We start from the raw sequence: 15,229 nt of genomic DNA on the forward strand, positions 1-15,229 counted from the left end.
ATATGTAATTTATATTTGTCTTTATGTTAAATTACAGACAAACAATAATGGAGACCGTGGGATTTAATTTCATATTAATTCCCTCTCCAACTTAGTATTTACTTTGAGGAATTTAATCTAGATGCATCGTCCTATGTTATTTCTTCAAATTCCACATGTATTATGACCACAACAAAGAACACATAAAATAGCTGCATACTCTCATGATTAAAGCATTAATTAATACATTCCTATGTCCATGTCATTCTAACATGCTAAGGGTTAGTATCACATGGCATAATAACACAAACAAGAAACACATAGTAGTAATAATCAAGATCATCAGAAATTATATAAAACATAATAAAGTACATTCACTATTATGGCCCCATATAAGCTGATCAACAGATGTCTTGATCAACGGATAATTTTATCATCAACGGATGACTTGATCAACAGATAACTTGACCATCAACGGATGACTTGATCAACGGATAACTTGACCATCAACGGATGACTTGATCAATGGATAACTTGATCATGAACGGATGACTTGATCAACAGATAACTTGATCATCAACGGATGTTTTGATCAACGGATGTCTTGAATTCATCCTTCAAAATTTCTCAAAAACTTCGAGAGCCCGGTTGAAAGCCTAAACATCCTCATAATGACTTGAAAACTGGGGAAATAAATCTTTAGGTCTATTGCAGCATGTCCGTTTCATTCTGCCATTTCCGAAAAGGTATTGCAAGCCCAAATCAGACATCGTATGCAAAATCTGCAGCCACAATACCGAAGCTCCCCGAAAATAGAATACAACAACGGAAAATCTCTGTTACTTGCAGCTTAATCGCTCAAACAGCTTAATCGCTCAAACAATTACATAAAACTTAATACAGTTGAACAAGCCTATTCTATTACATCATAAAAACCAGAATAGAAAAAACTATCACGATCAATCCTCGTGATTTACAACAAAACCAGGATAAACCACGTGGGATCTTAATCATAACAAAATAACCACGATTAAACCACGTGAGATTCAAACACATAATTAAAACATGGCCATAATAGTGAATATCAACCTGCATCACAAAATCAATACAAGCATACCACTATATATATGCATATATATAATTCTGACATGGACTTCATATCATAAAATGCAGAACCTGGAACTAGGCTCTGAGGCCAATTGTTGGAACAATATGATCTCGGCCCTGCGTTTTATGATATAATTTAATGAGTGCGAACAGAACATTAACCTTAATCGCTACGGCCTAAGCGATTCAAATCCACGCTGTATTCCCTGATTCTACTTGGACGAAGTGTGGGCTTCGATCTCCCAAGGTGTACCTCTCCTTGAAGCTCCGAAAATCCAAAACCCTAGCTGGCTCCTTGAGAAAAATGGATGTCTCTCTCAAACCCTAGGATCTTATTTCATTTTTGTAATAACCCCCAAAATTTTCAACTTTTTGTAACCCTTATGAATAGTGTTTTAGCTGAATGAGAAAACTTTTCATGCCCCACTATGTAGGGATTCTGTTATGGATATTCTGAGATTTTATTAGTACTCTATATGATATATAAGTGTATGTAAAGATCGTCAGAATCCAATTCCGAATACTTTGATTTTTCCCGGAAATCCACTAGATACGGAAAGAATTGAGTATAAGGTAACAGGATAAAAAGGATTTAAATTCAAGGATTTTATTAGAGGATCATAAAAAGGAATATAATGTATTAAGAAAGGTTAAGGGAACCTAAGTAATAAGATCCCGGGTATGATCCCTCAAACGATAAACGAAAGCGAAAGTTAAGCGAACCGTATAACAGATCAGCGGTCATTAGGCAAACAATTAGGAAGTTAATCAAAGAGATTAGAGGGGATGATGTCACCCAACCAATGAGAAGAGGACAAAGAAGGGAGGATGACATCATGAGCATGACATAAGGGGAAGGAGATGTGGTTAGTTTATAACCACACAAAGACAAGGTTAATAAGGTAATTAACCAAAACAAATCAAAAGAAAATCAACCAACCAAAACAAAAAACAAAGCAAACACAAAAATCATTCATCTCTCCCACCTTGCTCTCGGCTTTTCCTATTTTTCAAAGAGAAGAATTTCAAAATCCAAGATCCAAGCTTCCTAAATTGGTAAGATAATTCTCTAGTATTCCTTATGCATAGTTATGGCTATCTTATGAGTTTAAGCCTCTAATTCATTCTCAATATTCTCCAAGAAATCAATGAAGAAGACAATGAATAGTGATTTCAAGGTTTTTAACTTGATTTTTCTTGTTTTTCCTTTAAGATCCAAGCATCCCTAAGACTCCTCAAGGCTTCCTAAGGCTTCCTAGCTACTCACACCACTTCAAGGAAGGTATATCATCTCCAAACCCTAGCTTTACTTTGTATATTAGGATGATTTTAATAGTTATGGTAAAGAATAGCTTGAAGCTTGTTTGTTTAGAGTTTGGGTTGGAATGGTGTTGAATGAGATGTTGAAATCTTATGGTTTGGTTAAAGGATTTAGTATAGTTTAAATTCAAGTTTTAGGAATAAGTATAATTGTTAATAATGAGTTGGTTGGGGCTTTTGTAATGTGTTATGGATGGGCTTTGGTTGTAAGAATGGATTGGGGTTGTTTGGTGATTGATTTGGATTGGTTTAAATTTGGGAAATCGCGTAAACATAGCCGTCGTAATGTCCGATTTACTTTAGACTACTTTTGTACATAACATTAGGACCCGAGAACTCCCTGCTAGGTTTTGACCATTGCCATGTTTAGATAGTTCATGTTACGAGCTTCGTTTTGATATGTGGTTCGTTTGATTCCGATGTACGATTTAGGAGAAACGGCCGTTTTAAGTAACGCCGTTTCGCGAACGAACCATTACCCCTCGCCTTACTTTGAAACATAGGTTAAAAACCTTAAAAGGTTAATTAATGTATGAAACAATTATGTTAAGTGTGTTAGGCAGTTGGTAAGACACTCGCGAAGGAATCGCCTTAAAACTCGTAATGGTTAAATTATTAAAAATGGTGGAGCCGAGGGTACTCGAGTGACTTAAGAGAATCAGTAAGCGCAAAACGAGCGTTAGAGTCTGAGTTGGTTAGAGTATAGATTACAAGTGACTTTGGTTTAATTCCAACTTACTTGTTGTTTATAGGTTACCAGATTCGTCCCGAGCCATTCATAACCCCCAGTCGCTCAGGCAAGTTTTCTACCCGTTATAACTGTTGTTGTGATGTATATGTGTATATGCATGATTTTGCGATAAATGCATATTTGTTATTAGCAAATTCTTGCGATATATTGTAGCATGTGATATGGTATATATGCATGCCTGTTTCATATTCTTGGATTATATATCTGTTGGTTAAAATGCTTACAGTTGCATAATACCTATGCTAGAGATAAGCGGTATTGAGTTTACCCTTAGTATAGGGGATCAAAAGGTGAACATATTTCTAAACCGGGAGTCGATGTTCCCGAGTATAATATATATTTTTATATATATATGGTTATAGTTTTCAAAACTATTAATCGAATAAGGTTTATTCGATAACTTTAACTTTATTTTATTATTGAATATTATTTCGAATATTCATCCGAGGACTTATGACTCCTTTATTTTATTATTGAATATTATTTCGAATATTCATCCGAGGACTTATGATTCCTTTATTTTATTATTGAATATTATTTCGAATATTCATCCGAGGACTTATGACTCCTTTATTTCATTATTGAATATTATTTCGAATATTCATCCGAGGACTTATGACTCCTTTATTTTATTATTGAATATTATTTCGAATATTCATCCGAGGACTTATGACTCCTTTATTTTATTATTGAATATTATTTCGAATATTCATTCGAGGGCTTATGACTTAGTTATATTATTAATGATTATTAATTGAATATTCATTCGAGGATATATGACTCCGTTATTTTATTTAATGAATATTATTTATAATATTCATTCGAGGTATTATGACTCCGCTTATTATTTAATAATATTCTTTATTTTATTAAAGAATAATGTTTCGATAATCAAACTTATTTTCGATTATTCAAATAAAGATAGTACTTTCATACTAGTATATCTTTGGTTATTTAATACTCACTTCAAGTATAAGTCTTACAACTTCTACTTCAATTATTTGTATAAAGATTATTCTTTATGAGAATATTATTTAAATAATAATATTCAGACATTTTCTAAATATATTGGGACTGATTTACTTCATTAAATCAGCATTACTCCAAACACTCTTTAAAGTGTTTTCGAGTCTTCAAAATAATTTTTAAAAGTTAGAGCGGATCCCAAAACTCATTTTTATATTTAAGATCTTCCTTTTAAAAAGGGGATTTAAATACTCGCTCAAAACCTGAGGGATCCGGCTCTATGGTGTATTTTATATTCGCAACAAGGTTGCAGTTTTGGTAAATGAATTGATTACTTACCCAACATTTGGGAAGTAAGTCCATCTATCGAGTCGGCATAAGCAACATGGGCTCAGTGGGCGTCCATGATAGTGTAAGTGGCTCAGTGGGAGTCCATCAAATGCATAAGTGGCTGAGTGGCAGTCCAGCATAAGGTCCTATTGCGATCAGGGTGATGACCAGTGGGGAATTCGTCCATTTACTAGTAGAAAAGGTTACTTATTGGTATCTTTGCCTGATCAGTAAGATATCAGGTTTATGCCAAAATTCTTTCCTTTCCAAATTTATTGGATATTGCAATTATGTTCATACTTTACATGACAGAGGTTTTCAGGAAACGTATGTATATATATAGGTGTATATATATATCGGGACTTAATGAAGTATATCATAACTTCATTTCCTTCAAAATATTTCAAAGATTGAATCTATTCAAGTCTTATCTTGTAGTCTCATCAGTGTGTTGAACTTTTGAAACTAATTATAACTTGAACGGTGGTAGTTCAAGTAGTATTCGAAAAAGATATAAGTATATTGGAGTATCTTGTAACTTCATCTTTTAAACTTATATCTAGTAAATGATTATCTTATGCATATCAAAGACTTTCAGAAAAACGTTGAGACAAGGTTAAATATATGAGATCACCTTGCAACGATATTTTTATATAGTTATAAACTGGAACTTTGTGTATATTATACATGGAAGAGGACTTCCAAGATTTTGAAAAGTATATATGTATATATACTGAATATTTTGCGACTTCATCGCATTAAGATATCAAACTTGGTTCATTTCTTTTGACCAAGACTTTCATGAGTACTATGAGAATGCTCATATATTATAAATCATTATACATATTATTTTGGTGGGCTTGTTGCTCACCCTTGCTTTCTTCTTTCATCACACAACAACAGATAGAAAAGATGAACAGGACAAAGCTCCCGATTCACAAGCGATCAGGAAACGTTCCGCAGTTTCCTATAGGTGTTGATGTCGCTGTAGCTGAGGTAGGAACTACCAATAGGCTAGGCTTTCAACTTTTGATGTACCAGACTTATGTATCTTTATCAACTGTAATAATGGCAAAGAAATGTAAATTTATTCAGAAACCCTTTTAAGGTGTATTGGCTTATAATTGTGGAATAAAATGACTTATGATTATTTTTGGATATTCATCTCTGAGACTATAACTTGTGGTGTGTGTGTTTATTGTGGGGTCACAGTGCAGAGTAGTTGATTGTTTATTAAGATTGGGTGTTATTAAGGGAAATGGAACTCGTGACAACCCGAATCCCTGACCCCGGATTTGGGGGTGTTACAGAAATGGTATCAGAGCTAAGCGTTATAAACCTCAGAGATGATGTGATGTAAAGATAATAAGTTCACTAAGATAATAAGAACTCTTGCCAAGTTCATAGTCGGGCTACCTAACGTAGTACTGACAGTTAAAACCCTTACGAGAACCCTTATAAATATCATGATAGTAACATAGTTCGTTCTCGTATAGGGCAGGGGGGGACCGAACCCTGAGGTTCAGGAGCATCAGCATGAGGATGTTTTATTACAAGTTGGAGATCAAATTGTGAATCCGATGGAGTATCCTAATGAGGGACCGGATGAGATTCATATTGAGAATGTTGCGGTTGAGGATGTTTTTCCGGAAAGGATTGTGGCTGAGGAGGATCTCATGGAGGATCCTGATGAGAATGAAGAGAGGACCGCTGAGGAATTGATGACCGTAGTCAGGTCGACTACCAGAGCAAGAATGGCCGCGAGGGTGGCACTAGAGGATGAAGAGTTACCAAGGGCACAAAGGTTAATGAGGGCAGAAGGAGTGGGGCCTTCCACAACCCCAATTATACCAGTATCAGACCCTCTTCCAGAGGTTCCTGTAGACATCCATGAGGTTCCACCAATTCCTGTTCCCTCCCCTGTACAGAGCCCAGCACCTACTGAGGAAATGCCACCTTTATCTCCTGCACCATTGTCACCTGATACCGTGCTTGGTTATCCATTTGGATCTCCTGGGTCTGCGCCACCTACACCCCATGGACTGCTAGATGCTACCACTCAGGCTTCTCTTATCGCCAATTATCACATGACTTTGGGTGGCCTGTCCGAGGCCCGTAATGTTAGGAGTGATCTGTTGGATCGACTTACGGCACCAAGGATTGAGGGCGGGGTACTTCCGGCAGGATTAGCTCATAGCATGGAAAGGATTGAGGCTACCACCCGTGTTACAGCTAGAGGCAATCTTGAGGGTCATATTGATCCAGCTCTACTTGCAACTATCTTAGACCTCATCACCTCTATGATGGAGCAGGTTAGGGATGTCGTGCGTGCCCACATTTCTTGATCCATGGTAGTGTGCAGAGCCAGAGCAATCAGGCAAGGGTTTCATGTAGTACCGCTTTTGGAGGATTAGCCTAAGTTACGAATGATTAGTTTTAATGACTAGATGATTATCTATGGTAGTACTTTTGGGATAGAAGCAATCAGATCACATGATGTAATTCTCTTTAATGTGTTCAGTTGTTGTACCCTCGAACAAATGGTTATGTATATATTCGTTAATTTCAGTTCAGATCAGTTTGTTTGTGATAAGATCACATTGTTAATTGCTCTATTAACACTTAAGAGAGTGTCATGAAGTTTATCGAACTTGAGAATTCATAATTTGCAATCGTGCAAGGACTGAACGAGGGAAAGACTTAAGCAAAGTAAGTAAGACAAATATCCAGAGATTCTCAAATTTTTTTTTCCAAGTAATATGCCCCCACAAGGAATAAGATTAGGGGAAAACCTTGAATGTGATAATCAGGGAGGTCGTAATTAAGATATAAGGAACCCAGAATATAATAAAGTGGAAAATGAGGATTTTAAATTTAAAGATGACCCCAATTATGGGGAGTGGGAAGAAATATTTAGACTGAGAAAATAGAAGTCGAGTGAGATAGGGAGACCCGAGACGGTACTCCTATACGGAAATTCATGGACCTGTCTAAACAGAACTTATACTTTATTCCCAACCACCACCTTGAGGGAAACAATGTAGTGGGAAATTCTTTCAGGACCTTTAAGTCGCTAAGCTATCAGAGTTCCAAGGAACGAGCTGACCCAGCCGAGGCAAGAGCCTGGCTAAAGGAAATAGAGGAATCATTTGAGATTCTGAATGATTGACGAATCACAAAAGACTATTTTTGTCACTTACCCTCCTAAGAGAGAGACCACCCACTGGTGAAAGGCCAAGGAAGGCACGAAGCAAGAGTTTATAATAAACTGATTTAAGTTCAGTCAATTGTTTTCGGGAAAGTAATTCCCAAAGATAAGGAGATAGTGTAAAAGCTTTGGAGCTAGAACAAAAGCAGATAAGTATGATGAATTATGAATCTAAGTTGTAAAAGTTGTCAAGATTCGTTCTGAGGACACGAATCCAGAATGACGGGATGTTTGATATCGATGCTTATGTTGGGTTGGTTCATGAAATAATGATAAGAGAAAGGAAAATAAAAAGAAACTGAAGTGGAAAGGAATATAAAGGCAAGAGAGTTTGAGGAATGATAAGGGAGTTGGGTATGAGGAAACCCTAAAGACTCGTAGTAATAGAAATAGAAAAGTATGTAATCGTCAGGATGAAGGTGATTCACCATGAGTTAAATTGATGGTTGAAGGTATAAGAGATACATATATTTCATCCAAGGATTCGAGGAAACCTTGAGATAATTCGAAGGATAAATAATGAGACGCGGATAGACTGAGGAGACAAGAAAGTAAGAAATTAGGAAAAATTGGATGAAGGAAGTGACCTTCAAGAATGTGAAGTGTAAGACCGGTGGCTTAATACCCAGAAAGGGAGACGCCATGTATGAAAGATATCCCAACATTGAGGTGACTGTTGAGATAAACAACAAAAGTAAATAAGGAATTATTAAGAAGAGGTTCACGTTGAACACGACCAATATCTTCCAGAACATCCTTGTTATCGTTACGAAATTAGGCAAGAAAAGCGGATAACCATTGCTATCTTTTGGAGGCCATATTGATTGACCCCATTTTGAATACAAATGTTATTGTGAAATTAGACATATACTATCGAGGTGGGAATGATTGAATAAGACACCCTTATCAGGGATATATGACTTGAATTATCCATGGAAGGATGCATGTACCTTTTTAAAGGTGGAATTAAGGATAGAACATCGGTAACTTAAAACGAATCCTAGGGGAATGCATAAAGGCTGGCATTTCACCCTTAATAGGGACATCATGAGTTTTGACAGTATAAATTGGAAAGGATTAAGGTAATAACAACCTTTAAGGATCAGTGGAGAAATTTTCAGAAGTATATAGACAATGATTCTGGTATTAATAAATGGTATCTTGATATGCCTTGTGCCTAGGGTGTACCTGATGAAGGATTTAAGGATAACCTTAAGAGGTTTTACAAGGAGAAAGGTAATATTCAAAGTTCTCTAGAATAGAAATTTTGATGAAGGAAATATGGCGTAATTATAATAATGCCAGGTGGGCACGTGTTAAACCACGAGAAAGTATGGATCGAACTAGTAAAGGTCGAATTTGTTCTAGGCAATTAGGACCTGAGATTAAAGATGTTCTAAGTATGATTGAGAGTCAGTCGTGACAGTGATTAACCTCTAAAGACTGAGGCAATAACTTATGGAAAAATGGTGATTTTTTTTTACTCATCAGATTTTAAGGAAAACATCTTCACATAAGCTGTGATTGAAATAAGGTAGAAAATTTATTTGGAGGTGGTTAAAATGACATTGATTGTAAGGAAATTTTACTATCAGGAAAGGCCAAAGAGGTGGCCGACACTTTAAAGGTAAGAGGATAATTATAGGCGCTTGTGCCAAAGGAATACAGTGATGATGGTTAAAGCTATGCAGATTGTATTATGGTTTGGAAGATTGACATTCCTTTTGATGACTGTGCAATACCCAACCGTAATAGTAGTTTGGTAAAGGTCTAATTCGTGTAATCGCCATGAGTGGGCTATCTATCCTAGAAGGTCCTATATTGAGAATAAGCCAGGACCATGTTTCAAAAAGGACTAAACAAACCTTTGAGTTAAGTCTTCTATTGAAGGCATATGATTAAGAATGGTATTAACCTGCTATCGTTGCTTTGATTGAAATTCTTCTGTAATTTTATCTGCTTCATGTCATGTATGTATGTCAGGATCAGGAGTGTTCTTCATGAATCAGGAATGGTGATTATGTTACCTCCTTAGTAGGATTTGATATAACATGTACGGACTCCGTATGGTTAGATATTAAGATTCATGGAACGTGAATGACGACAGTAGGTCAGTAGTGGACCATAGTAATGCAGCAATGATTCTGCGAGTAATGAGCTGATTACAACCGTGAGAGTTGTATTGGAATGGATGTTGAGATTGAGTACCACTAATCGGGTCGTGGTAGTGTATAAGTTATCATTGATAGACTAATTAAGTAGAGTATCTACCTATTGAATATTTATTCCCTCTTATGAAAAGAGAGTCGTATTACTATATGAGGAAGGTTGCGGTACAAGCATAGGATTCTAGTAACGATGATGTCTAGAATGAGATCCCAGATTCGATTTTCGATATCGAGGGAGTTTCAAAGGTGATTGTGTATAAGCTCGAGGAAGAGCATGGGTCCATAGAATGATGGACGGAATAGCAAAAATATTTAAGCATGCGAAATGCGATGCGATAATACTTGATGTTAATATATATACACATATGTTTTGTTCTCCTATGACAAACCTCTATAATTCAGAGGTAGGTTCCAAGCCAGATATTTTGTGGCAGTATATTTTTTTTTCATATATACAATTCTCTTCAATTCGTTCTTTTCTCTTCTTTTCATTTCATATAAGCTGAGAAGAACAACCCTTCCAGAAGGGGAGGTATTGCCGAATGACTATCTATCTGTGTGATAGAAGCCTAGTAGGATACCATCTATTGTTTAATTGCTTGTCAAGTACTAAAGGCTGGCCACCTTCTGTACTAACTATGCGATATAACAAGTGTTCATGATCATAGTGATCTCTCAATAAATTCTTTTACTTCTTTATGAAGGACTAAGCTTTCGAAGATAGAAGCAGCTGAAAAAGGAGTAGTAAAGTTGTGGTGGTATTCGGAATGGAAACACATTCGTGATACTAAGGTTGACGAGGTTATTAACAGGTTATAGAACGCTAACGAGCAAAAGTATAACCAGTATAATATTAGGAACGGAAGGTAGTAGCGATTACGAACTGGAAAAGAATGGGTAGTGAGAAGCAAAAGCTATAATGCTAGAAGCTATGATGAGAGCCGGTGCAATAGACTTGAAAGAATTTGGAATGATCACTTAACGCGGATTAAGTTATCTCACGATAATCGATCGTATGTCAGTATCGAGGTATCGCCTTATGAGATCCTTGAGGGAAGACAATGTCGATCTCCCTTATGTTAGGATAAAGTTGTAGAGCGCAAGATGCTCGGACCCGAAGTGGTCCAAAGGACCAGAGACATAGTGGATCTTATCAGAGGGCGGCTTGTAGCAGCCCAAGACAGACAGAAGAAATATGTAGACCTAGCCCGAAAGGACAAGGAATATGAAGTAGGGGACTTAGTACTGCTGAAGGTATCCTCTTGGAAGGGATTAATGAGGTTTGGAAAGAAAGGAAAACTAAGCCCAAGGTACATTGGACCTTTTGAGATATTAAGACGGATTGGAAAGTTAGCTTACGAGCTAGCCTTACCCCCAAACCTACACCAAGTTCATAATGTGTTCCATGTGTCAATGCTAAGGAAGTATCATCGGGATGCCAGACACATAATGGAGTACGAGCAGGTGGATATACAACCAGATCTGACTTACGTGGAGAAGCCAGTAAGGATTATCGATAAGAAGGAGCAGGTGCTTCGGAACAAAGTAATCAAGCTAGTCAGAGTGCTATGGCAAAATCATAATGTGGAAGAATCAACTTGGGAACTAGAGAGCGCAATGCTAGAAAAGTACCCCCCATTTGTTTCTATTTGATTCCGGGACGGAATCCTTTTAAGGAGGGGAGACTATAATAACCCCCAAAATTTTCAACTTTTTGTAACCCTTATGAATACTGTTTTAGCTGAATGAGAAAACTTTTCATGCCCCACTATGTAGGGATTCTGTTATGGATATTCTGAGATTTTATTAGTACTCTATATGGTATATAAGTGTAAGTAAAGATCGTCGGAATCCAATTCCGAATACTTTGATTTTTCCCGGAAATCCACTAGATACGGAAAGAATTGAGTATAAGGTAACAGGATAAAAAGGATTTAAATTCAAGGATTTTATTAGAGGATCATAAAAAGGAATATAATGTATTAAGAAAGGTTAAGGGAACCTAAGTAATAAGATCCCGGGTATGATCCCTCAAACGATAAACGAAAGCGAAAGTTAAGCGAACCGTATAACAGATCAGCGGTCATTAGGCAAACAATTAGGAAGTTAATCAAAGAGATTAGAGGGGATGATGTCACCCAACCAATGAGAAGAGGACAAAGAGGGGAGGATGACATCATGAGCATGACATAAGCATGACATAAGGGGAAGGAGATGTGGTTAGTTTATAACCACACAAAGACAAGGTTAATAAGGTAATTAACCAAAACAAATCAAAAGAAAATCAACCAACCAAAACAAAAAACAAAGCAAACACAAAAATCATTCATCTCTCCCACCTTGCTCTCGGCTTTTCCTATTTTTCAAAGAGAAGAATTTCAAAATCCAAGATCCAAGCTTCCTAAATTGGTAAGATAATTCTCTAGTATTCCTTATGCATAGTTATGGCTATCTTATGAGTTTAAACCTCTAATTCATTCTCAATATTCTCCAAGAAATCAATGAAGAAGACAATGAATAGTGATTTCAAGGTTTTTAACTTTATTTTTCTTGTTTTTCCTTTAAGATCCAAGCATCCCTAAGACTCCTCAAGGCTTCCTAAGGCTTCCTAGCTACTCACACCACTTCAAGGAAGGTATATCATCTCCAAACCCTAGCTTTACTTTGTATATTAGGATGATTTTAATAGTTATGGTAAAGAATAGCTTGAAGCTTGTTTGTTTAGAGTTTGGGTTGGAATGGTGTTGAATGAGATGTTGAAATCTTATGGTTTGGTTAAAGGATTTAGTATAGTTTAAATTCAAGTTTTAGGAATAAGTATAATTGTTAATAATGAGTTGGTTGGGGCTGTTGTAATGTGTTATGGATGGGCTTTGGTTGTAAGAATGGATTGGGGTTGTTTGGTGATTGATTTGGATTGGTTTAAATTTGGGAAATCGCGTAAACATAGCCGTCGTAATGTCCGATTTACTTTAGACTACTTTTGTACATAACATTAGGACCCGAGAACTCCCTGCTAGGTTTTGACCATTGCCATGTTTAGATAGTTCATGTTACGAGCTTCGTTTTGATATGTGGTTCGTTTGATTCCGATGTACGGTTTAGGAGAAACGGCCGTTTTAAGTAACGACGTTTCGCGAACGAACCATTACCCCTCGCCTTACTTTGAAACATAGGTTAAAAACCTTAAAGGGTTAATTAATGTATGAAACAATTATGATAAGTGTGTTAGGCAGTTGGTAAGACACTCGCGAAGGAATCGCCTTAAAACTCGTAATGGTTAAATTATTAAAAATGGTGGAGCCGAGGGTACTCGAGTGACTTAAGAGAATCAGTAAGCGCAAAATGAGCGTTAGAGTCTGAGTTGGTTAGAGTATAGATTACAAGTGACTTTGGTTTAATTCCAACTTACTTGTTGTTTATAGGTTACCAGATTCGTCCCGAGCCATTCGTAACCCCCAGTCGCTCAGGCAAGCTTTCTACCCGTTATAACTGTTGTTGTGATGTATATGTGTATATGCATGATCTTGCGATAAATGCATATTTGTTATTAGCAAATTCTTGCGATATATTGTAGCATGTGATATGGTATATATGCATGCCTGTTTCATATTCTTGGATTATATATCTGTTGGTTAAAATGCTTACAGTTACATAATACCTATGCTAGAGATAAGCGGTATTGAGTTTACCCTTAGTATAGGGGATCAAAAGGTGAACATATTTCTAAACCGGGAGTCGATGTTCCCGAGTATAATATATATATTTATATATATATATGGTTATAGTTTTCAAAACTATTAATCGAATAAGGTTTATTCGATAACTTTAACTTTATTTTATTATTGAATATTATTTCGAATATTCATCCGAGGACTTATGACTCCTTTATTTTATTATTGAATATTATTTCGAATATTAATCCGAGGACTTATGACTCCTTTATTTTATTATTGAATATTATTTCGAATATTCATCTGAGGACTAATGACTCCTTTATTTCATTATTGAATATTATTTCGAATATTCATCCGAGGACTTATGACTCCTTTATTTTATTATTGAATATTATTTCGAATATTCATCCGAGGACTTATGACTCCTTTATTTTATTATTGAATATTATTTCGAATATTCATTCGAGGGCTTATGACTTAGTTATATTATTAATGATTATTAATTGAAAATTCATTCGAGGATGTATGACTCCGTTATTTTATTTAATGAATATTATTTATAATATTCATTCGAGGTATTATGACTCCGCTTATTATTTAATAATATTCTTTATTTTATTAAAGAATAATGTTTCGATAATCAAACTTATTTTCGATTATTCAAATAAAGATAGTACTTTCGTATAAGTATATCTTTGGTTATTTAATACTCATTTCAAGTATAAGTCTTACAACTTCTACTTCAATTATTTGTATAAAGATTATTCTTTATGAGAATATTATTTAAATAATAATATTCAGACATTTTCTAAATATATTGGGACTGATTTATTTCATTAAATCAGCATTACTCCAAACACTCTTTAAAGTGTTTTCGAGTCTTCAAAATGATTTTTAAAAGTTAGAGCGGATCCCAAAACTCATTTTTATATTTAAGATCTTCCTTTTAAAAAGGGGATTTAAATACTCGCTCAAAACCTGAGGGATCCGGCTCTATGGTGTATTTTATATTCGCAACAAGGTTGCAGTTTTGGTAAATGAATTGATTACTTACCCAACGTTCGGGAAGTAAGTCCATCTATCGAGTCGGCATAAGCAACATGGGCTCAGTGGGCGTCCATGATAGTGTAAGTGGCTCAGTGGGAGTCCATCAAATGCATAAGTGGCTGAGTGGCAGTCCAGCATAAGGTCCTATTACGACCAGGGTGATGACCAGTGGGGAATTCGTCCATCTACTAGTAGAAAAGGTTACTTATTGGTATCTTTGCCTGATCAGCAAGATATCAGGTTTATGCCAAAATTCTTTCCTTTCCAAATTTATTGGATATTGCAATTCTGTTCATACTTTACATGACAGAGGTTTTCAGGAAACGTATGTATATATATAGGTGTATATATATATCGAGACTTAATGAAGTATATCATAACTTCATTTCCTTCAAAATATTTCAAAGATTGAATCTATTCAAGTCTTATCTTGTAGTCTCATCAGTGTGTTGAACTTTTGAAACTAATTATAACTTGAACGGTGGTAGTTCAAGTAGTATTCAGAAAAGATATAAGTATATTGGAGTATCTTGTAACTTCATCTTTTAAACTTATATCTAGTAAATGATTATCTTATGCATATCAAAGACTTTCAGAAAAATGTTGAGACAAGGTTAGATATATGAGATCACCTTGCAACGATATTTTTATACAGTTATAAACTGGAACTTTGTGT

The sequence above is a fragment of the Apium graveolens genome, chromosome 4 (assembly GCF_009905375.1).
Source record: "Apium graveolens cultivar Ventura chromosome 4, ASM990537v1, whole genome shotgun sequence".
Taxonomy (NCBI): Eukaryota; Viridiplantae; Streptophyta; class Magnoliopsida; order Apiales; family Apiaceae; genus Apium; species Apium graveolens.